Below are 26,228 nucleotides of genomic sequence, written 5' to 3' on the forward strand. Positions count from 1 at the left end.
GGCTAATCGATTAAGACTTGGACGGTGTGGGACAGGAAATACGACCTGAGTTTTCTCTAGGCCAAGAAGAAGCAGAATACAAGTTTTTCTATTAAAGGATATCTGGATTCAGCTCCCAGAAGCCTTTTACCCACATAGTACACTGGTTTCTATGCTTGATTTTCTTCTCGAAATAATACGGTGCTGACCGCATTTTTTGTCACAGCTACATATAAGAACAAACACTCTCCAGCTGCTCGTTTTGATAATATGGGGGGCTTAGGTTGGTGATTTTTCAGATGCTGAAACACTTGCTTGCATTCTTTAGTCCACTCAAACTTTTTGTTTCCAATAAGAAAGTAGTAGAATGGAATACAATTGTCAGTGGATTTTGAAATGAATCGACTTAGGGCGGCTACCTTTCAAGTTAAGCTCTGTACTTCTTTACGTGACCTAGGCGAAGGAATTTCTAGTAACGACCTGATCTTCTTTGGGTTCGCCTCTATCCCCCTTGTGTTAACTATGAAGCACAAAAATTTTCTCAAGGAGATCCCAAAGGTGCACTTCTGGGGATTTAGCTTAATGTCATACTTCCTTAGCATGCCAAAACATTCTTTCAGGTCAGATACATGGTTGCTAGCATTCTTTGATTTAACGAGCATATCATCGACGTACACTTGGATAATGCGCATAGTCTCAAATTGTTGTACCACATGCATGTTTGGTTTAATGGTTGTTATTGTAGTTTAATGTCTTCCAAGCCAAATCATATATATTATATGTATCCTATCGATATGATATTATGTATGATTTATTTGATCGCTTTGTGTGATGGACAATATTGTTGTGGTTTGATTATATTATACAAGTGGAATAATGTTAGAATTATTATATGGACTAATATAATCACAAACATAATTCCATAATGATGACCATTAATTGGAGTGGCTTGACAACTTCTTCAAGTATCCGTGGGGGAACTCTACAAGAAAATAGGTTTATTGCGGAGACTTTTTTTGTCATTGTAGGTGAGATACTCGTACTAGAAGGTGTTTAAAGAAAAATTTTCTTCGTCAAATTCTCGTTGTAGTAGGCCCGTATGTATCGAGACGTACTGCGATGACAATGGATGTCATCGCTTTAGATATACTCTATAGAGATGACATGTTGGTTGTAGTAGAGCATCATTTTTTTTTTTAAAAATTGCTCTGTTTCGACGACAAGTCGTCTTACTAGGTTGTTCCAATTTATTTATTTTTAATTTTTTTTAGGACCCTACCGTGACCACATTTCGTCACAGTAGGGTAGAAAATATACTCCTCCTACTGCGACCTCGCAGTACAGTGTTGTCAACCATAAATTTTGGCATTTTATAGTCATTCTACTGTGTCGATATGTCGTCGCAGTAGAGTGCATTTAAAAAAAAAATTAAATACCCTTGATATTAATTAAAAATGATAAATATTTAATAGAATATTATATTAATATGAAATTAAAATTAAAATAGTAGCATAATTACTGAACTTAGTATAAAAGTAAGTAGTACTCAAAAGCATAAACTAGCTATGTAACCAGACAAAATGTCATCTAAATCAAACTTAATCTCCTCATCATTGTAGGGGTGTTGTGGTGGAATTTGGCCAGAGACTGGATCATATTCATATCCAAGTTAACAAGTTGAAATTGTGGCACATGAGTATTTGAATTTGAAGCTTCCATAAATTGTTGCATTTGGAGAAAGTGGTTATTCTGTGTCATGATGGCTTGGCTGAAGTGTTGAACCATTGACTGGAAAACATCAGGTTGTACCATTGTAGAGCCAACTATGGATGACATAGATGGTGATGCCTCTGACTAGGAGGAGGCCTCGGTGGCCATGGTGGTAAGAGAACTGGTGCCCTACAACTTGCGTCCAACACCGTAGTTGTGTCCACGACATTGACCAAGTACCTTCGTGACGACTTGCGTCTCATCAATATAGAAACTTCCAGTTGAAGATGAGGATTGGGTTTGTGCTTGCATCTAAATTTCTTGCTACAAGGCATCTTGCAAATTGGGGAAAGTGCAATTTGTATATAATAGAATACTCAATAAACATAAATACATATATACAAAACTTAGAAAGTAACTTACATAAGCATCCTTAGCAGGACTGTTCACCCATCCATGTGTTGGATGATTGTCCATATCATGGAACGTGGTAATCACGCTGGGCAGTTCCTCAATTTGAGGATTCATCTTTGGAAAATAAAATGTGACAGAATAGCAATTGAATATTGAAATTATTAATAAGTTAACTGAAATTACCTAAAACTATATACATATTATTAATGACCTTAAATCGAGAAACAATGTAAGTTGTGGATCCATGGAGACTTGGATACTTCTATTTTAATCTGTTGGTAGCATTTAATTTTGAGTGTGTCATATACTATTTAGAGGTGAAAAGTTCAATACACTTACACCAACTTTAATTTTCCACCCCCTTGGCGGATTCTTCCTGACTGTCCCGATATCATCATATTCGCCAAGTTCATCGAAATGTTTTTTCTTTCGACCTTTTATGTCTTTGTAGTGATCCAAAGACTCTCGCTCAATGATGTCTCTATCACTGGAAACTCCGAGAGATTTTTGGGGAGAATGAAATATTCCTTCAACAAAAATTAATAATTGCTACAATTTTGAAATTATAAAACACATCACATGTTAATAGCATAAGTTTCCCTCAATTTTATCCATTAGCCTTACCTTGAACTGTTGCAGAACACTCTGCTAACAGTCATAATATAACGACACTTGGTAACCAATAAGGTTACCAATAAGTCAATATTCCACGCCCTTAAAAGATCAAAGACGCACGCTAAGGTCCCATAAAGGCCTAAATAAAGGCCTAAGTGAGTGTTAGAGCCACTGCCTCGCTCGACCGCAGCCAGGCGCGAGGCTGTGTCCATGCCACCTCGTCCACACGAGGACGTGTCCCTGCCGCCTCTTCCAAGAGAGGCCACGCCCGAGGCCCAGCCACGAGGCCATGTCCATGCCGCCTTGTCCACGTGAAGCCGTGTCCCTGCCACCTCGTCCACGCGAGGCCACGCCCGAGGCCTAACCGTGAGGTCGTGTCCCTGCCGCCTCGTCCACGCGAGGCCACGCCTGAGGCCCAGTCGCGAGGCCGTGTCCCTCCCGCCTCACCCACGCGAGGCCATGGTACCTCGGCCGTGCGAGACCCTCGTCATGGCCCAGTCGCGAGGCCGTGCCACCCTCTCGGCATCTCGTGAAGGCCTTTCCCAAAGAGCTATGCTTGTGAGACAACCTCGCCCAAATGGATCTCGTCCCAAGGCCCCGCATGCATGATGACAGTGGTCGAGGTGGCCCACAAGAGACAAAAAGAGTACGAACAAGGTACCTCAAAAGGGGTACGTACATGCCTGCTAGGATCAGGGGACGGGCTTGACACCTGTACCTAGCAAGTAGTGGCGGTTGGGAATGGTACGAAGAGTGGCTACACCACAACCATGTCTCTCACACCCGTACAAAGCGAGTGGTGGAGTCATGACCAGGTACAAAAGCTGAGGTACTCCCATGGACTCTGACTGTGTACCAGAGCCGACACCACTACACCTGATACCACTCCCCTGATAGTGTACTTGTGCACAGATTGGTCCCCTGGACCACAATGTATCAGGGGCCATTAGAGCCCACTATAAAATGGACTCCACTTCCATTTGGGAGGGGGTCAGAAAATTTACTATAGCAAGTGCACCATAGTGAATGAAAAACTGATTTCACCATTGTTCTTCTGCAATTGTTCTTAGAGTTGATACTTAAATTTCTAAGGCTTTTCTATTGATAATCTTTATCTTGCAATTCTTTCCAACTAAACTTAGTTGACGAGTTCTCACCGTCAACAAACATTAACCCATGATAAGGCCTGCACAAGAAAGTTAACAACAACAACAATAAGTAACAAAAAAAAATAATGCATGTACATCTATACATAATAGGGCCGACACGAGGTTCAGGAACTCACCCAAGCCATGGTGCGCCTTAGGTTTTCCCCAAGGTCCGGCAGAGCAACATTCCCAAGACTGTTCCAGTCAGATACAGGGAGGCCTGAGGCAAGTTGGATGTACCGCTGCCCGTAAGACGTTGCCATCCGAGTCACCCAGGGCTCCCCATCCACACCAGAGGCACCTGGCTGGGTGAGGACAGACGACCCACTCACCGAAATAGGAGGGGTCGCGGTGAAAGTGGAAAAGTGAGGCTTCGGTAGATCAGAGGGAGGCTCCAGAAGATCGGCGAAATAAGTCCCCGATGGTCCAGGGTCGAGAGGAGCCTGAGTGAAGGCGCCATAGCCCTCAGGGTCAAGGCAAACATAACACCCCGGAATGGCCTACTGGTCTTGAGAATGAGGGGCTATGTCTGGATCATAAGAGGCACATGGATGGCATCCCCCAGGAGATGGAGGCAGCTGGTGAGATTCCCCGCGGTCAAGGGGGGCTTCCTCCGGCTCTTCCCCATCCTCATCGTCATCTAGGCAAGGCTCGGCCAAGACCCCCTTCATCTTCGTGGACCCAGAGATGGTCCACAGCAACTTGGGGTCCGAGACAGGGGACAATTTATGGCTGTTCAGATTCTTCACGGTGAATAGGCACACTGCCTTTTTCATAGCGGGGTTAGCGCTGAGGAACGTTCTCATGTCTCTCGCTTCCGACCCGACAACTGTAGGTTCGGCGAATTGCTCTGCATAATACACGCCATGGTCGATATGAACGTAAGTCATGAAACGATAAGTTGTAAGAAAGTAAAAGAGAGAAAGTGATGCTCAGGGTACTTACTAAGAGTGGCCCGGAAGTCCTCGCGGATAGAGAGGGGGCCTTCAACGAAGAAAAAGTCCTGCTTCTAGGACCCCAGGTTGGACACCGAGCCCTCTATCAAAGAGGCCTCGCTGTTGGCATTTTGTAAATAGTAAAATCCCTTGGACTTGGGAAGGGGCATGAAGTTGTAGAGGAAATGCACCTCTATCATTGTAGGAGCGCGTTTAAACAGTTTCGTAAATGCAATGAAAAGGCATCTTAAAGTTAGCCAGCCATTGGGAGCCAGCTGAAGCAGGGCAAGGTCGAAGTAGTTGAGGACTACAAGAAAGAACGGGTGTAACGGGATGGTACCACCCGCCTTCAGGATGTGCTCACTGAGGGCCACGAAGCCGGGCCTAGGACTATCAGCCCAACATGTTTCCTGAGGAACATATAACGCGTACTCCGGAGGGATGCGATAGTGATCCACAATGTCCCTCAGTTTGTTTTCGGACACACGCAACACCAGTTCGGTTGCCAGTAAAAGAGCATCGTCCGGTTCATTGGAAGCCACCTATCATCGTGCCCTCGGCATATCTGCAAAATCAAAAGAAAAATGTGAGGAAGAGACAGAACACTTGACCCTCCATTTTTTCTTCCTAGCAAGAGTCTTCCATCGAGGGAGCGACTGCGGAAGTGCTGAGCTAGGAAAAACCGAGACTAGGGGCTGAGGAGAAGCGGAGGCAACCCCATGACAGTCATCAGGCAAGGATGGGCTGGAGGGCTCAGGCAGAAGGTGTCCCTCCATAAACTCCAACTCCCTATGCAACTCTAAAAGGGTCACCCTAAGGCTCGCTACATGGTCACTAAGGTCTGGGGGGAAAGGTGCACCGTCTCCTCTCGATACCGAGTCAATTTCGCTCTCCACCACCCAAATTTTACGCCTAAGTTCAGCCATGTGCTCAAGATGGCGGATACGAGCCTGCCTTAAGGAGTCATAGTCCTGGTAAGGGATTTCCTCAGGGGACTCTGAGTCTGAGGACAGGTCAATAAACTCAACCCCCGGAGGTGTGTCGAACAGACCATCACTAGCCATGAGGCCTCTCCCAAAGGCAAAAAGGGGTTCACATGTAAATGAGGGGATGGCTACAAAACACAAAGGAATGGGCTTAAAACCTCTAGATGTAAATGCCTTAGATGATTCACTACAGGGTATAAAAAAGAGGGGCATGCAAATGGGCAAACTTACTGCAAGCTCAGGCCATGGTACCCCATCCCGAGTAACGCTAATTTGGAACCAACGAAAACCAGGGAAAAAGAGAATATACCTCAAGATGTAGAAATTAGAGGTTGTCGAGGCCAAAAAAGGAGGTCGAGGGCCAAAAGCACCAAATGGTCGAAAATACACGTCTGCAACAATAGACAAAAAGGATGTGTTAGCCTCGAAATAGACATACCAAGAAATTAGCTCATATGTAAAAAAAAATGAAATGAAAAAATAAAATGAAGGAAACTATGGCAAAAGTAAGGTTGTGGGGGATTGAACCCCTTACCTCTTGAAAGGAGTAAGGGTTTAGGGACCACTAAGCTAAGGAAGTAAGGTGTAAATAATAAGCCTTGCGTGAGGGCCTATTTATAAGAATCAAGGAGAATAGTCTACAAGAGCACCTAAAGGTCCTCTCCTAGACTGGGGGGCAAGTGTGGATGCTCAATATTCCACGCCCTTAAAAGATCAAAGACGCGCGCTAAGGTCCCATAAAGGCCTAAATAAAGGCCTAAGTGAGTGTTAGAGCCACCGCCTCGCTCGACTGCACCCAGGCGCGAGGCCGTGTCCATGCCGCCTCATCCACGCGAGGTCGTGTCCCTACCGCCTCGTCCACGCGAGGCCACGCCCGAGGCCCAGCCGCAAGGCCGTGTCCCTCCCGCCTCACCCACGTGAGGCCATGCTGCCTCGGCCGTGCGAGGCCCTCGTCATGGCCCAGCCGCGAGGCCGTGCCACCCTCTCGGCATCTCGTGAAGGCCTCTAACAAAGAGCTACGCGTGTTAGACAACCTCGCCCCAATGGATCTCGTCCCAAGGCCTCGCGTGCATGATGACAGTGGTCGAGGTGGCCCACAAGAGACAAAAAGAGTACGAACATGGTACCTCAAAAGGGGTACGTACATGCCTGCTAGGATCAGGGGATGGGCCTGACACCTGTACCTAACAAGTAGTGGCGGTTGGGAATGGTACGAAGAGTGGCTACACCACCACCACGTCTCTGACACCCGTACAAAGCGAGTGGTGGAGTCATGACCGTGTACAAAAGCTGAGGTGCTCCCATGGGCTCTGACTGTGTACCAGAGCCGACACCACTACACCTGATACCACTCCCCTGATAGTGTACTTGTGCACAGATTGGTCCCCTGGACCACAATGTATCAGGGGCCATTAGAGCCCACTATAAAATGGACTCCACTTCCATTTGGGAGGGGGTTGGAAAATTTACTGTAGCAAGTGCACCATAGTGAATGAAAAAATGATTTCACCATTGTTCTTCTGCAATTGTTCTTAGAGTTGATACTTAAATTTCTAAGGCTTTTCTATTGATAATCTTTATCTTGCAATTCTTTCCAACTTAACTTAGTTGACGAGTTCTCACCATTAACAAACATTAACCCATGAGTACCAACTTCTTTGTAGGTTTCCTCCATTAGATTGAATTCTGGAGTCAACGGGGCCTTTATTTTCTTGCACAAGTTGCTCTAAATGTTTTGATCGGGACTAACCTCTTTTTCTCGAGAAAGGCACTACATATATTTAAGTGAACAATAAATTATATTTAATAAAATAATAACACTTTTTCATTTCATAATTAGATATAGACTAATTATATTACCTGTCTCACAAGAAGTAGGTATTCGCGAAGGATCCGAAGGAGGATCACCCACGCCATAACTGCCATGTGAACGAGCAATAGCAACATATATGTCCTTATATTGTATATAATTATTACATTAAAATAAGTCATAAAATAATAGTAATGAAATAATATTAAAAGTAAAAACTTTAACTAATATTAATTGGAAAGAACTTAAATTTAAACATACACATTAAAGTAAAATATTGATTGGAAAGTACTGAGACGTAAGCATACACATTAAGTAAAATATTGATTAGAAAGTACTGATATATAGTTACAATAGGAATATTCATAAATTTTCAAAGTATTATTACTCATCAACATTGATTCCTACATCTTCACTAATTTCATCATCTTCATCATCATTAATGAAATCATCATCCACATCTAGAACAAATCGAGACGTTTCATCAATTATGTTGATTTGACCAGGTTGCTTTAAAGTCATAACCTACAACTCTCCTAATTCTATAGTGAGTGCAAAATTTGATGAAGTACTATCGTGCACCATATCGACCTCATTATCATCATCGACACTTTGATAATCTTAGATCTTTTGATGATAAACTACTCGTTCTTGGACAATTCATAATTAACCATGATACTAGTGATGTTATTCTCAGTCACCTTTCGACCATTGCTTACATCGGTGTGGAACCATTTACAACGAAACATTATTATCAAGTAACCATGAGAATAACATAACTCTACAATCTCGTCAAGGTGGCCATAAAAAGTGAAACCATCAATTCCTGGTACTAAGACTTCGTTGTTTTGAGTGGTACGTCCTTTGTCACGACTATGCACCAAAAACATTACACTGTTGACAATGCAAGCAATGTACGACTGTGCATCTGATTCGACCCATTTGCTAAAGCAAAGAGTCAATCGGTGCACTCAGGTGACTTTACTTTTCACAAACAACACATCTATATAGTTGAACCCAAAAGATAAATGCACAATCAAATGGGTATTGTATTGGAATTTTATAAGATGTCTTGTTCAGACCATTTACCTTCATTTTAAACCATTCAGGGAAATATTTTTGAAGATTTATGTTTACATTTTCGCAAATGCATTCACTGTACATCACAAGATTGAAGGTAAGATAACATTTGAATATGAATTTTGTTGACTGCCTTTTTCGCTATCAACTAATTAACATAACTTAAAGAAAATACATTAAGAAGATACAAATTTTATGTGATTTAGGTTATTAATTATCCCTAGTCCAATAGTCTATTGTATTAGGATGTGAGGAAGCTTGAAGGTTTCAAGTTTCTATGGAGTTTAGATAGCTCTTGGCAGTGCTCTGAAATACCAAAGTTCGTATCCTTTACAATGGGTGTCGTAGACCTATTTAAAAAGGTTGAGGACAATTAATTCCCTGAATGGGGAGTTATTACAAACATTCCCAATTAATTGGGGTATAAATGCTAATTAATACATGTTCTCGTAATTAAAGAGGTGGTGGGCTCGTGCGCACACGGACCCCATTTATGAGGTTATGACCCACAATGTTTTGGGGATAACATGTCCCTGACAGTGTCAGGGGGTAGCTGGACGATTTCCCATGTCAGGCGGTGAATTAGGACATGTTGTTTGTCACCTATATGGACTCAACACAACGTCTTGAGGGAACAGTAACATATCAGACGGCTACTTGTGGTCCAGGGTCACTATTCTTGACCCTTTGCACTATGCTCCAGATCCGGAGAAGGCTTCTCGTAGACCTAGAGGACTTGGATGGAGAAAATGAAGGATATCATAATTGTGATCATCGGGGTATATCTCGCTTGATGAAAACCTTCTCAAGGGTTGTGCAAGAATATGGGAAATGGCTTACCATCTGAGGAACTATGAGGGAGCTCACCAAGAATTTCTTATCTTTTGCGGAGCTTAATTACTCTCTAATGATTGCCATGTGTCAGTTGGTGAAAACATAGAAAAAATATGCCCCCAAGTCTTCACTTGTCCTCGGACAGTGGAAACTTAGACTTAGAAGAGTAATTTCAGTAGGCGTACTCGGGGGCGACACTTGGGCTTTTCGAGGCATCAAACCTACCTAAAGGTGATGCCACGTGCCGAATCCCCATTGTTGGGCCCATCAATTGATGCTATTTAATGAGTGGTCTCGTCCATGCGTAGAACATTTATTCCATACCCAAAGTCTCCTTTCACGCTGTACCCAAGGCATCCTTTTTCTTGCATTTTGATCATGATCCTGGCCTTGATAATCGTGAATGTTGGATCACCTTTGAGTGCCTACTCCCTAGGTGATCAACGGTCAAGAATTGATAGCTTCCCATCCAAGTTCGGGGGAAATAAATTGAAATATTTTCTCTTCGTATCCACTTACGTCCATTTGAAATTTGCACCAGAGCTCAACTCCCTTGCCAAGAACTGAACCTTCAAATCCAAAAATCCTTTGTTTACAATCCTGGAAGCCTGGAGAGAAGCTAGGTATTTTAGAGTAAACAACACCAAATACCTTCACGTTTGAAACAGATACAGAGCATACCGGAGTTACATATCGAGTAAGTCATCTTTCATAACTTTTGTTTATGTTAACATATGTATTTTTTATTCAATTCTTAGAAATTTGAGGGTCTAAAGGTCATTTTGACCTCTTCTAGTCTCTTTATAGGTCTTGGCTAGTGTTTAAATCAGCCATAAAGGACCGTTAAAGACCTTTAGCGTTTTTTGGCACTTTTAGGTGTTCGACCGGAATCTAGAAAATTTCCAGATTCAGACGAAGTTCTTGAATTCTGGTAGTTTTCTTTGGAAATGATTTAGGGTTTCAAGAACACTCCCTGCCCTTAGAATTTCTTTGCTTCTCCACTCCCCGAGTAGTTTTCTTAGGGATTCTCGTATTTTGGGTTGTTTTCTTTTTCTCAAAATGCTAACTGCTTGGTTTTTTACTCAGATATTTGAGGAGCTGCATCACTTACACTAAAAAGGGTTCTACACTTTTGACCAAAAGATACTCGCCATGGCCTTAGAAGGAGATAGGCCATAAGGTGTTGCATGGGCGGAGGCCCAGGCACCAGCACGGGAGCTGGTTGTACGAGAAGTAGCTCTGGTTGTAGTGAGGCTAGCGCAACTGATACAACGGGGGATCATAGAGGAGGAGGTGAACCAAGCTCCCATTCCCCACCCCACTCAAAGGTATGAAGCTCCAGGTTTTGAGGCGGAGCAATACTTTAGAAAACTTAAACATCCTCGTGCATTGGAGCGTGCATGGCCTCGGGGCTGGAGCCAGTCACACCCGATGGCTGGAGCAGCCCTGCCACTACATCAATACATTATGGATTTTTAGAAGTACATGGGAATAGCTCCCTTCCAACTCTCCCCCAATGGGTGCAGGGTCCTGGTGGGCATGCACTTCTTGTATAAGAGAAAGAACTGGCAAGTACATTCCCCAACGGAGATCCTATACTTCTACAACTTTTGCAACACGCTAATGAAGAAGTAGAGTCACCTCGACTTGTACTAAATGTTGATGAAGTATGCCCATCCCACACTGAATTACAAGGCACCACTCTTGGCACTTTAAGGACCACTACTTCTTCACCAATGGATTCTCGACGCAAGCCAATCCCATGCTTATACTCGAGTTCTCCAGGGATGGTGAGTATAATCATAGCCATGCTTTGCTCTTTTTGAGTTTCCAAAGCTTATCCCATCCTTATTAATTGTCGTGGATAAAGGCCCTTTCTGCCAGACCCCCATCGTCCAGGTGTATGAAGACCACCTGCAGAAGATGAAGACCTTTCCAGACATCGAGATGGAATTAAGCTATTTGGTGACAGAGGAGAACCTGAGGGAAGTGGGCCTTCTCTAACCTGAACAACGCATAAGTAACGTGGACTTGACCAATTTCACGAAATACTATAAGTCTTGAGAATTGGCCTCCTGCCACATCAACTACAGCGATGGATGGGCCAAAGAAATCTTTAACCAATGACTGTTGGAGGAGCGGTTCGAGAATGCTCAAGCTGTCTGGGAAGCTCAAGAAGCTATGGAAGATCACGAACTTGAGGAGGCACTTCAGGCGAGGATAGAGAGTTCATCCCTAGACGAGGTAAATCCCCCATAAAAGTTTATAACACTAGACAAGTAGGAGACGTTGTAAGTCCCAAGCGCGTGTTGCTTTCTCCGTCTCTTCTATAGTGTGGGCTAACCTCCGACCATCACTGGACCGCAGAGGAGTTCCAAGATTACAAGGATTCAATAGATGTATATCTCCACCACCCGCGGAGACAGTTGCCTTCACGGGGACTCGTGCCCTTGGACTTGCGCTTTTAACATTTTTTAATATTATTTTTAACTCTGCATTTTCTAGCTATTACTTTGTTTCTGCAGAACATATGGGGTTGGCCGATATCACTCAATCAACCCTTGGACTTGGAGTTGGTCCAAGTTCATCCGTTGCAAGAGGATTGTAGCAGCCTCAAGAGTAAGCGGTACCTCCTCACCCAAGGGGGAGGTTCCTCGGGCAGAGGACATGCTTGTTTATGAGATCTCCTCCTCCCCTTTCTCCAGATGGCGAGGAGACTCTAGGAGAGGAGAGAAGGGAACTGGTGGCTCAACCCCATTTCCTTTTATACTCGGAGAAGTATGAAGGTGAGATGTTGGAGTGCTTCTAGGCCATGCTCCAGCATTTCGAGACTGTGATGGCCTTATGACACCTAAAGCTTTTGAGGGAATGGCCTATTGTGCCCCCGATAGGTCGTGATGAGTTGGAGACCTTGTTTGCTATTAAGTAGGGAGAAGTTGTTGCTCCACTAGCGGCAGAGCTTCTCCAGGGGGTCAGCTCAACTATGTGTTCGCTGACTACTCATATCTACACCCAACTCAGCTATAGTCACGAAGCATCCCTCGTTGCGTCCTACTAATATGCCACTGTCCGGGTAAGCTATCTCTTTCAACCAACTGTCTACTTTGGTTTTTATTGGGTGGTACCGACTGACTAGTTGTATGTCTTGATTTGCTGTTAGCATTGGCTTGCCAACACCTCGACACTGAAGGAGAAGTTGAGGGTGCCTCCGGAGGAGCTGACCCATCTATGGACCTCACTAGAGGTTGAGCAAGCTCGCACCCAAGCGCTTGAGGAAGCAGTTGTTAAGACAGCTGAGAAGCTCCAGGCTATTAAGGAAGAGGCCAGAGATCCCAAGAAGTGGTTTCTAAGGCAAGGGAGAAGGCTTCGTGAGCCATGGAGGAGGCCACCAAGGCCCGTGATGAAACAACGAAAGCCATTGACAAAACTAGGGCCAACAAACACGATTCTCTCCAAGATGCGAAGACGACGAAGTCCCTTCAGAGGAAAGTGGAGGTCCTCAAGAAGGAGGTTCACACCATCGTGGAGGACGCATTTTATGTGGTCTAGTTCCACAACCAGAAGATGAGCTTAGATTTCACTGGCGAAGAACAGAGAAGTACCGGCTACTCTTCGAGGAGCATCTACAAGCGGCGAGAGTTGCAGAAGCTGCCAACGCTGTGCCAAGGAAGCTGGAGTGGTACCAGAATTGGACCCCATCATTGAAGTCATTGAGGAGCTTCTATTAGGCATGCGTACCATTCCTTTTATGATTATCTTCGGGGTATAAAAAATTCATTGCTCGAGGCCCCGAGCACAATCTGTGTACTTTTAACCTTCAAGAATGGCATTTGCATGCACTATTTACTTGCCTTCATTTTATTACTTTCACACTTTTATTTGTGTTTAGTAACATGCGTATTGGTCTTAAAATTATAAGGTTTTATCTTCAACTTTTAACGTGATTCATCATCACGAAAATATTTATTTTATTTAACCTTAATTTTTCAACGATTCATGGGCCTTAGTCTTGTGACTTAGGTCTTAACTGCCCTTGTTAATGCAACTAGGGACTTGTGCTCGAGTCTTGGTGACTTAGGCCCTGTCGATCCCACTAGTTCTTTGGTGCTTTTATTGTTCAATATTGCTTCATGGGCTATTAGTCCTCAGTAGTAACTAGAGTGCACTACCAAGTGTGAGCACTTGATGCCTGTCCTCGAGTTCTAAAATACTCGGAGCTTAGGAGGCCAAATTAACTTATGAATCAAGAATTCAACTTTACTTCACGGGCAGCTAGACCTCAGGAAGTCACACTTGGCCTTCGTTAATCTAGTCCATGGACTAGGTCTCTTTCATTAAAGTCATGATGACACAAGTTTGTTCCCTGAGTATAGATAAATCAGGGTTTTGGGTCCTTCATCCTTTGGAAATTAGGAACCCATTACTAGTCCTCGGGCACGAGGTCCTTGGGACAGAGGTCAAGTTATCCACCCCAAGGTTATTGGGTTTTACAATGCTCAAGTTTTGGAAACTCGAGGCTTATACCCAAGTTTCAGTGACTCAAGGTTTTTGTTCACATTTTAGAATTTGATGACTAGTTATTCCTCCTCAGGCACATAGTCCTCGAGAGATAATTCATGTTCTCTGCCCATGGGTACTTAGATTTCTATAACACTAGGTTTACCCCGCTCTTATCAGGCTTAGCTCTATAGGTTATTTTGTTCTCGCAAGCGTTGACACAGGGCTTACTCTGCTGATGATAAGCATAGTTCCATAGGTCGTGCAACGCAAGTGGTTACCCTACGAGGTGACCCAGCTATTCCCCCAAGTGATCAAAGAGTAGTATGTTGGATTTTATTGATCAAATCAGAGATTATACGTAGTGGAACAACAATCAAATTGTTAGATTAATCCCATAAGATTTCAAGATCTTCTTCTTCACATGCATATATATATTGAATTAAGGACATGAACAGAAAAATTACCTCAGGTCCTTCCTTGCTGCTATCTTTTTGTATGGCTAAATCCTCGAGATCTCACACCAAGATCTTCCAAAATGTTCTCAGGCACACAAAGAACGAGTGTGGGCTCGCTATACAAATAATAGGCAATAACTATTTATCAGATGTTCTCAACACATGAGATCTGATAAAGTTTGGACCTAGGTTTTGTGAAGAATAATGACTTTAGTTTTTGTCACTATTCTCTTTCTCTGAGAGAGATTCCAAGATATTTTTCTATCCACTGAAAAGTTATGTTTTGTGAAAAAATAATATCCAATATATTAAAATATTTGTTATTTTAAACAAATTCAAAATAACTGATCAGTTATCAGATTTTGGTTTAAATAATAATATTTTAATCATATTAAAATATCTCATTATTTATTTAATATTTAAATAACTAAAATTGTGGAATCAAGAGACTGAGTAAACTCTCTTATGCGTGTAGCACAGTGCCTGTGCATTGTGCCACACGTGTACCACATGCCTGTGATGGCATGTGATTTTTCCCAATTTTTATTATTATTTAAATACCAAAAATCCCAAAATAAATTAATTCAAAATTTATTATATTTTTGTTAAATCAAATAATTAATTAATTCTTGATTAATTAATTACACATAATTAAACAATAATTATGTTTGATACATGGAAAAATATTTTACTTATCACATAAGTCCTTTTTGCCCATTTTTTGTATTTGCCTTTGACAGTGATTGTTTGAGCCATTTCGGGGACCATGGACCTATAACATTAAGCTCCAATAAATTGAAACTAAATAATTAAACTCTTTAATTATAATAGTTATTTATTAATTCTGATATTACTCCACTATAAATTTAGAATTGCACTCTTTATGTTATAGATACACTTTTACAGAAATCTTTGTTTTAAGTCGTCCATTGATATAACCATCTTACAATAGTTCAACCCTCTAATTAATTAGTTCATAAATTAGAATGGAAGAATTACCATTTAACCGTTCTAATTTACTTCTTATTCCTTAAGTACCTTTAATTCACTAGTGAATAATTAATCTATAATCTAATTATAGATTTGAGCTCAAAATCATTCAGTTCCAGATTTTAACCCTTAAGGGAACTAATATACGATCCGTTAGGAAAGATTAGATTCCTTATTGTTGATGCATGTTCCCAGCCATCCATGATATTAATTCTCCAAAACAAAAGTCATTAGCCTCATTCTTTGAAGAGACCTTAACGAATGAATCAAAAGATTTAATAAACATGAACAGGAGTTGATGAACACTCAGGATTTAGGTTGATCTATAAATGATCATCAGTTATGATATGAATTACAAGTCTTTATTGTTAAATGGTTTTTGGATAAAGACTCTAATTCATATCGGTCCATGTCATATATACTCATATTATATAAAGCACCTTTACCGAGATGTCTTTCCACATCAATAATCCGAATCTAGATTATTTGTATCATTATGATACTCAGTAAACCGTACTTAAAACTCCAATTAAAGAATTCCATAACTTTAATTTGTTGTTGTTGACTATTTTTATTCATTCATGTGATCTTAATTCTCTCGTACTAATATAAGATCACATCGTCAATAATGAATATGGAATTTTTCTGATATTTACAAAATTATTCAAACAATAATTTAACAATCTAAATATAACAATAATAATACACTATTGTATTTATTTATTCACAGAAAAACAAATGTCTTTACATGCTTTTAGGACACATACTCCTAACAATCTCCCACTTGTACTTAAAGCAAGTGAGGCATTTCTCTCAATCCCATATTACGTACATGACCCTCGAATTGCTTTGGTGGAAGCGTCTTCGTAAACGGGTCTGCGAGGTTGTGTTTTGATACGACTTCAGAATTGACACATCTCCTTTATGTATGATTTCTTTGAGTTAGTGGTATTTGCACTCTATATGCTTTCCCCTCTTGTGGCTTCTTGGTTCTTTTGAGTTAGCCACTGCTCCACTGTTGTCACAGTATAGAACAAGTGGTTTCTCCACTTCTAGAACAACTTTCAGATCAGAGTAGAACCTTTTGAGTCACAGAGCCTCCTTAGCTGCTTCACAAGCCGCTATATACTCGGCTTCTATGGTGGAGTCTGCAATGCTGGTTTGCTTAATGCTTTTCCAGACTAATGCTCCTCCTCCAAGAATAAACACTAATCCAGAAGTCAATTCCTGACTATCTCTTTTTGATTGAAAATCAGAATCAGTGTAACCAATGGCGTTCAGGTCTCCACCTGAATATACAGGCATATAATCTCTATTATTTCTAAGATACTTGAGAATATTTTTCACTACAGTCCAATGAATCAATCCAGGATTGGATTGATAACGGCTGACTATCCCTACTGCATAACAAATGTCAGTTCTTGTACACAACATGGCGTACATTAGACTGCCTACTGCTGAGGCATAGGGATACTGTCTCATGTCTTCCTTTTCCTGAGGTGTTTTGAGAAACTACTTCTTGGAAAGGAATACTCTAGAATGGGTTGCCATATCACCCTTTTTGGAGTTTTTCTTATTAAAGCGTTCTAGCACCTTATCAATATAAGTTGCTTGAGACAGTGCCTAAGTTTTGTTCTATCTATCTCTAAGAATCTTAATGCCCAGAACATACTTGGCTTCTCCCAAATCTTACATTTGGAATTGTTCAGCTAACCAGTTCTTTACATTTGATAATGTGTCTACATCATTCCCAATGAGTAGGATACCATCAACATAAAGAACGAGGAATAATACTATACTATCTTTGATTTGTTTATAGACACAAAAAATCGTCAACATTTTGTTCAACAACCAAATGTTTTTCTTGTGTCATCAAATCTAAGATTCCAAGATCTAGAATCTTGTTTGAGTCCATGAATGGACCTAAGAAGCTTGCAAACCTTTTCGCTCTTGATCTTTTAATTCAAACCCTTCTCGTTGAGACATGTAAATAGTTTTCTCAAGGTAGCCATTCAGAAAAGCTGTTTTGACATCCATTTGCCAGATCTCGTAATCCATGCATGCAGCTATGGACAAGAGTATATGAATGGATTTTAGCATGGCTAATGGAGAAAAGGTTTCTTCATAGTCAACCCATTCTTACAGGAGAAAAGGTTTCTTCATAGTCAACCCCTTCTTTCCGTATGTAACCTTTGGCTAAAAGCCTTGCTTTGAAAGTCTCTACTTTCCCATTCGCTCCTCTCTTCTTCTTGAATATCCACTTGCAACCAATGGATTTGATATTCTCAGGTGGATCGTCAAGAACCAGACAGAATTGGAATACATCGATTCCATTTCTTGGTTCATGGCTTCTTGCTATTTTTCCTTGTCAGAATGATTCATTGCATCTTCCAATGTTAATGGATCGTCTTTGTTTGTGTCAGACACAAGGATTTGAACTTCGTGTTCTGTGTGTGGGTTGCTTACTAACCCTCCCACTACGACGAAGTTCTCTACTATTCTGACTAGAACTAGCAGTTTCCTCTTGCCGTTTTTCATTGGTTATTGCTGGTGACTTTGCAACTTTATTTGAGATCATCTCCTCCAGTACAACCTTACTGCGAGGTTTGTGGTTATTAACATAGTCATATTCAAGAAAAGTTGCATTTGTCGATACAAATGTTTTATTTTCTTTTGGACTATAGAAAACTCCACCTCTAGTCTCTTTGGAATATCCCATAAACATACACACATCAGAGCGTGTTTCCAACTTCCCGGTCTTTCCTTTAAGCACGTATGCATGACACCCCCAAATTCTAAAATGGTGTAAACTAAGTTTACAACCATTCCATATTCTATGGATGTCTTTTGGATAGACTTAGGTGGAACATCATTCAATGTGTATAGAACACATTGAATCACATATCCCCTGAATGACCGTGGTAATGATGAGAAACTCATCATTCATCTAAACCATATCTAATAACGTTCTATTCCGACTATCTGAAACATCATTTTACTGTGTTGTTTCAGGTGTAGTGAATTGGAATTGAATGCCATATTCACATTGATGGTTCTTGAATTCACAGTCCAAGTACTCTCTTCCTCGATCAGATCGAAGTGCTTTTAAGTGATTTACCTAATTGCTTTTTAGCCTCTGCTTGAAATTCTTTGAACTTTCCAAAAGTTTCAAATTTTCTTTGCATTAAGTATAGGTAACCATATCTTGAATAATCGTCAATTAAAGTGACGAAATATTCACAACCTCCTCTTGCTTGTACATTAAGAATATTGTAACATCCATATGTACTACCTAAAGTGGTTCTGTGGCGCTTGAACCTTTATCTGAGAAAAGTCTCTTGGTCATTTTGTTTTCTAGACAGGATTTACAAACAGGGAGAGACCCAATAGATAGTTCTCTTAAAGGACTATCCTTTACAAGCCTATTTATTCTGTCTAGACCAATATGGTCCAATCTCAAGTGTCACAGATATGTCTCACTATTGGAATCAGTTAAATAGATCTAGGATTAGTTGTGTTAAATAATTCAGAATTATAAAAAAATGGTCATTCATTATAAGTTTGTAAACTTTGTTTATCGCAATGCATTTTCATAACAAATAAATAGATAATATCTTTAAATAATAACTACTTTATTAATAAAAGAAATAAATGTTATGTAAAAATAGAAATAAGTTGCCAAACATTAATAATCAAAATTATTAACAATAAACTAAATTTCTAGACTGTAGTTTTCTTTGTTTAAAGAAATCTAAAATTTCTAAAACAAAATAAAGAAATTTAAATTGTTCAACTAACAATAAAATTACTAAATAAAAACTACTCTCCAACTCCTCCAGATCTTTACTTGCTATTCAAAATCCTCATCAAACTCTTCCTCCTTTTCAGGGTTCTGATTCTGCAAAAGGAAAAACAAAAGAAAAATAGTTTAGTGGCATATATTTTTGAATCTACTATCCAAAAATTTGAATATGATATTCATAGTATTTGAATCTAGTATTCAAAGTTGAAAAAATATATGTGAATCTTATTCACCTTTTTCGTTTGAGATAAACGATGACACTCAGCAAAGACTTCCTCTGTTGTTGCTCACCACATCTCATGTGCTGAGTCATAGTGTATATATTTTTCCTTTGTTTCGTCAGGTATGGTTGAAAGCATGCAATAACGTGCCAACCGATCGGATTTTATCCAATTCACATATTTTTCTTCTGCTTCATAGCTAGTAGCCAGAGCTGGTTCTGTTGGAGGTTTTTCACAGACAGTTGACATCATCTTCTTATAAGAAAAAATAGTCAACATGCCTCGAAACCAGTGTTGCATATTTCCAGGTTCAAAAACCAAGGATTTGAGAAAGGCATCGGTGTGTAATTCACCAATAGACATTTTTCTAGTAATAAATAAGTACAAATAAATATTATTATTATATTTAGAAAAATAAATATTAAAGTTTCAGAAATTAAACGTGATGCATGAGCACAATTAAAACACATAAAATAAAGAATAATTTCCACAATAAAATTTTCTAACAATAAAAGTGTCGCCTTAGGGTCGATCAAATTAATTTTAGAGAATTTATAAGACATTCTAATCTTTATTGTTTAATACTTAAAATAACTCTGTATTTTCTCTTTTAAACATTAAAGTACCGCTTAGTTTGGTCAAGTTATGATTATCCACTGCACAAGCTTAATCATAACTTTGTGAGTGTAACCCATTATTTCGGAGTTCAAGACTTAACTTAAGACATGCCGCCTTAGGGCGGTCAAGCCTAAAATACATCATTAGTTCCTATCTATGTAAGAAATACAACCTTTCTATTGATATGTCCAGACACCTTCCTTAGGGGGACGAAAACAAAGCCGTCGCGAGGTGCTATTCATATCTCACGGTGTTATATTAATAATGGAGACCATGGGTTATGTTTGAGATATCAACCCTCTCCCACTCACTATTTTGAAATAAGTGTTTTTAACCTAATTTATTCCAAATTAATTACAGTTTCTTTAAACTTTATGAACATACTTAAAATTGGAAAGAAAGCTAGTTTCTAGGTGCATATCCAATTTTAAATTACCAATCATGTTCATCTAAACTTTACTAAAAAAGAACACTTTTAAAATAAAGTTGGCTTAAAGAAATTAAGTCATAAAGACTTAAAAATTGGTGTGATATTTTACCAAGTTTTCAATATAAAACTAAGTAATTTACATGCAATTGATTTCACAAAACAATTCATATAAACATATAGGACAATCCTAATAATCATGTTTCTACTAATGAGATGCATGATTATGACTGTGTGGGTTTTCATGTACGGCATACAATGCATGAACATGTTATCAATCACATTAATCACATGAAAATAATTATTTAAATAAATAAATAAACAATAAATGTTGAACTGGGTGCTTTTGGGTATTTCTAATTTTACAACCACTTTATAAAATTAAAATAAATAAAATAAAACTGCCTTGATCTCCATCGAGCTTCTTTACTTTACTGTCGGTAGGATATGTGACATTGTTGGTCCAGAATAATAATAAGAAAATAATTTTCAAATTATTTTGATTAATTAAAACAAACTTTTAAATAATCATTATTTTTAATTTTTTTTTTAAATAAAACAACTTTTAATTAAAACTGAAATGAATTTAAATTAAAATCTGTTATTTTGAAAAAATAAATTTTAAATAAGATATTTAAAAAAGTTTGTTAAGACAACAAAAAAATCTCATTATTTAAATATCAAATTTCAAAAATAGGATATTTAAATATTTTAAATTTTTTTAAAAATAACAGATTAATTTCAGAAAAAATAAAAAAAATTCTGGACCAGTCAGATGGGGACACGTGGCGTCAAACGGGGGCTGCCGGGTTGGACTGTACAGACCCGTCCGTATGGCCGTCCGTACGACGTCCGGCAGCGGCTCGGAGGTTGGCCTCGGAGGTGCGGTGGTTAAGTTCTGAATCTCGGGCTCTGTTCTGACTTTTGTGTGATCGGAATTATAATTTTATGGTGTCAAAAACCAAATAAAATTACATAAATCCTATGCCCTTTAATGGCTTACACAATGATCTAATCATAAAAAAATCCTAACCCAAAACACCATACAATTAACGATTCAGCATTCCCACGCATTCAATCACATTAAGCAATCCATTCATTCATCAAAATAAATAAATGCATAAAATTAAACCCACACAGATTCAATACATATATATGTGAAGATGGCTCTGGTACCATTTGTTGGATTTTATTGATCAAATCAGAGATTATACGCAGCGGAACAACAATCAAATTGTTAGATTAATCCCATAAGATTTCTAGATCTACTTTTTCACATGCATATATATATTGAATCAAGGACATGAACAGAAAAATTACCTCAGGTCCTTCCTTGCTGTTATCTTTTCGTATGGCTAAATCCTCGAGATCTCACACCAAGATCTTCCAAAATTTTCTCAGGCACACAAAGAACGAGTGTGGGCTCGCTATACAAATAATAGGCAATAACTATTTATCAGATGTTCTCAACACATGAGATCTGATAAAGTTTGGACCTAGGTTTTGTGAAGAACAATGACTTTAGTTTTTTTCACTGTTATCTTTCTCTGAGAGATATTCCTAGATATTTTTGTATCCCCTGAAAAGTTACGTTCTGTGAAAAACTGATATCCAATATTTAATAATATCCAATATATTAAAATATTTGTTATTTTAAACAAATTCAAAATAACTGATCAGTTATCAGATTTTTGTTTAAATAATAATATTTTAATCATATTAAAATATCTCATTATTTATTTAATATTTAAATAACTAAAATTGTGGAATCAAGAGACTGAGTAAACTCTCTTATGCGTGTAGCACAGTGCCTGTGCAATGTGCCACACGTGTACCACATGCCTGTGATGGCATGCGATTTTTCCCAATTTTTATTATTATTTAAATACCAAAAATCCCAAAAATAAATTAATTCAAAATTAATTATATTTTTGTTAATTCAAATAATTAATTAATTCTTAATTAATTAATTACACATAATTAAACAATAATTATGTTTGATGCATAGAAAAATATTTTACTTATCACATAAGTCCTTTTTGCCCATTTTTTGTATTTGCCTTTGACAGTGATTGTTTGAGCCATTTCGGGGACCATGGACCTATAACATTAAGCTCCAATAAATTGAAACTAAATAATTAAACTCTTTAATTATAATAGTTAATTTATTAATTCTGATATTACTCCACTATAAATTTAGAATTGCACTCTTTATGTTATAGATATACTTTTTCAGAAATCTTTTTCTTAAGTCGTCCATTGATATAACCATCTTACAATAGTTCAACCCTCTAATTAATTAGTTCATAAATTAGAATGGAAGAATTACCATTTAACCTTTCTAATTTACTTCTTATTCCTTAAGTACCATTAATTCACTAGTGAATAATTAATCTATATCTAATTATAGATTTGAGCTCAAAATCATTCAGTTCCAGAATTAACCCTTATGGGAACTCATATTCGATCCGTTAGGAAAGATTAGATTCCGTATTGTTGATACATGTTTCCAGCCATCCATGACATTAAATCTCCAAAACAAAAGTCATTAGCCTCATTCTTTGAAGAGATCTTAACGAATGAATCAAAAGATTTAATAAACATGAACATGAGTTCATGAACACTCACGATTTAGGTTGATCTATAAATGATCATCAGTTATGATATGAATTACAAGTATTTATTGTTAAATTGTTTTTGGATAAAGACTCTAATTCATATCGGTCCATGTCATATATAATCATATTATATAAAGCACCTTTACCGAGATGTCTTTCCACATCAATAATCCGAATCTAGATTATTTGTATCATTATGATACTCAGTAAACCGTACTTACAACTCCAATTAAAGAATTCCATAACTTTAATTTGTTGTTGTTGACTATTTTTATTCATTCATGTGATCTTAATTCTCTCGTACTAATACAAGATCACATCGTCAATAATGAATATGGAATTTTTCTGATATTTACAAAATTATTCAAACAATAATTTAACAATCTAAATATAACAACAATAATAAACTATTGTATTTATTTATTCACAGAAAAACAAATGTCTTTACATGCTTTTAGGACACACACTCCTAACATAGTATACTTTCACTTGTCTAGGTCAACGAGCGTGTAATCCTCGAGAAGTAAATGTAAATAAAAAAATACTAAAAAATAATACTAAAAAAATACAAGAAATTTCTCTGAATCTCATCTACAGTGTCTTGTACATGATTTTCATTAATATGCTTGGAGGCTACAAAGGATAACATAATTTAGAAAATACATTGCTCATATTATTATAATACCTGTTAAGATGCTCGACATTCCAAGCATGGAGCAATAACAACCCGTTCCTTTGGTATGTGCCTTCCGAGTTAGGGCCCAACACTCTAGTACTTGGGTCACGGATTGCTAGAAAAACTCATAGCAACACGAAGTCTTCGACCCAAATTTCCTATCTTTGACTTTGGAATTAAAATATCTGACCACTTTTTGTTTGTAGAACTCTACAAGTAGTTGTGAAGCTTGTTGGAGCTCCTCCACAAGGTCGAGAGATTCTTGGTGTAAAGCATGATTTGTGGTTGGATTGTAAGTGTCACTTCGGTGTACGGAGATTTCTGCCTCAAGTGGGAGTATGGATTCATACTCGAAGCCCATGGAGAAGGATGAAGAGCAATTAGAGGTTCTAGCAGTGGTGTTGTAGCTCCACAATGCTTTAGGCCACTCCTCGGGTCAAGCGTCTTTCGACTGTTCTAGTCTTTTCTTTATAGTTACTTTAAGAGTGTTGTTGATCACTTCCAATTGTCTGTTTACCTACAGATGAGCTACGAAGGAGAAACTCTTCATGAATAAATGCCTTTTACAAAAGTCAGTGAACAACTCACTATCAAACTACAGTGATGGAAAATGACGTTCTTGATGACAAAGTCCAGTGCCTTCTAGGAGGTAATCGTAGTTAGAGGTTTGTCCTCAACCCATTTCGTGAAGTAAGTCAGTGCCCCAGACTGCGAAGGGCCATGGACCTGTCATCTGAGGGAGCACATTTGGAGGAGCTTGAGGGATGTTGGCGTAACTTTGGCACTCGTCCCATTTTTTAACATAGCCCATCGTATTACCATTCATTGTAGGCCAGAAGTAACCTTGTCTTAGAATTTTCTTAGCGAGTCTCTACCCCCCCTCCCCAACGTGGTCCTCGCAAGAGCCCTCATGCACTTCTCGGAGGACGAGACTAGCTCCCTGCCTAGACACACACCAAAGTAGTGGTAATGAATATCCTCGTCTATACAACTTATTGTCCATAATTACGCATCGAGGTGCTTGGTAAAGTAGCTTCCAAGCTGCTTTTTCATCATGCGGTAACTCTCCAGAGACAAGGTACTTAATAATTGCTTCCATCCAACCACCCTAGGGCGAGACCACCTCTACCTCCTTGGGAGCTGAAATGCTTGGAGAAGTAGTCTATTGGGACAACATTGATCAACTCTATATCCTCGGTGGTAGCAAGCTTGGCTAGGGCATAAGCATTGGAATTATGTTCCCTTGTCACTTTTCAGATTGTAAATGGAACTTCCCAAAATTCCAAAAAAAGGCATAGTGCCTTGATTAGTGGGCCAGGAGGGCCTAACTTGATTTATTTGTGGTTTTATTGAATATTTATGTAATTATGTGAATTACATGAGTTCTATTAATATATGAATGATTATGCATGTTTAATTGAATTAAATATTCTTAAAGCCCCGCTTCTTTTAAAATGGGGCATTTTCATAATTTTGACCCATTGAGGGTATAATTGTAAGTATAAGTGTTATGTGGTTGAGACCACATTATTTTGTGAACATATTTGAGATATTCAGCACGAGTCGGTCCTTTTGAGCCAAGTAACAGAAAAGTCATAATGAGGATTAATACTTGGCTCTGGGTGAGCCTAGGGGTATTTTGGCAATTTGGTGAATTATCGGGAATTATTGGAGTATGAGTTATATTTGGGGAAAAATATTTGTATTTTGAGGATTAGTGGAATTAATTGGGTATTATAAGTGAAATTTGAGGTTTAGTAGAAAAGTGGTGTCAAATGACATATTTGCCCTTGGGGGCTTTGAGGAGAGACTTTGTAGGCAGGGGTATTATGGTCTTTTGCCAAGGGAATAGCTCAAGACATAGCTAAAGTCTGCAGCAAAGTCTCCCCCTCACATTCTATCCCTCCTACTCTTTCTCTTTCTCTCACTCTGCTTTGTCCCAAGAAGAAAAATCTTAAAGTCTTGATCTTAGTGGAATTGAAGTTGGTTCTTGAGGATTAGGGGCTGCTAAACTTGGGGAATCCAGTGGAGAACTCGAATCCTAGGGGTACTCCAAGTTCTTGAGCTTTTTAGTTTTTCTTTTTGATGTTCTTGGGAATCTTTGAATTTTGGGTTTGGGTGTGTTTTAAGAGGTTTTTGAATGTTGTATTATATGTATTTAAGTTACTGTAGTTGTTTTCTGGTCAAAATTTGTTTGAGATTGGGTTTGGATAGATTATTGGAGAGGTTACGATTTCTAAAAATCTGAGAAAACTCAGGGTTTCAGGGTGGCGCCGCGGTGCTATTTCGGGTTAGCTCTCTGTAAGCTCGAGCTCGCCATATTGACTTGTTCAGGGCTTGAGGTAAGAAAACTACACCTATGTTGAGATTAGGGCTTGAGACCCGGTTATTGAATGTGGTTATAACCACA

The sequence above is a fragment of the Humulus lupulus genome, chromosome 4, assembly GCF_963169125.1.
Source record: "Humulus lupulus chromosome 4, drHumLupu1.1, whole genome shotgun sequence".
NCBI lineage: Eukaryota > Viridiplantae > Streptophyta > Magnoliopsida > Rosales > Cannabaceae > Humulus > Humulus lupulus.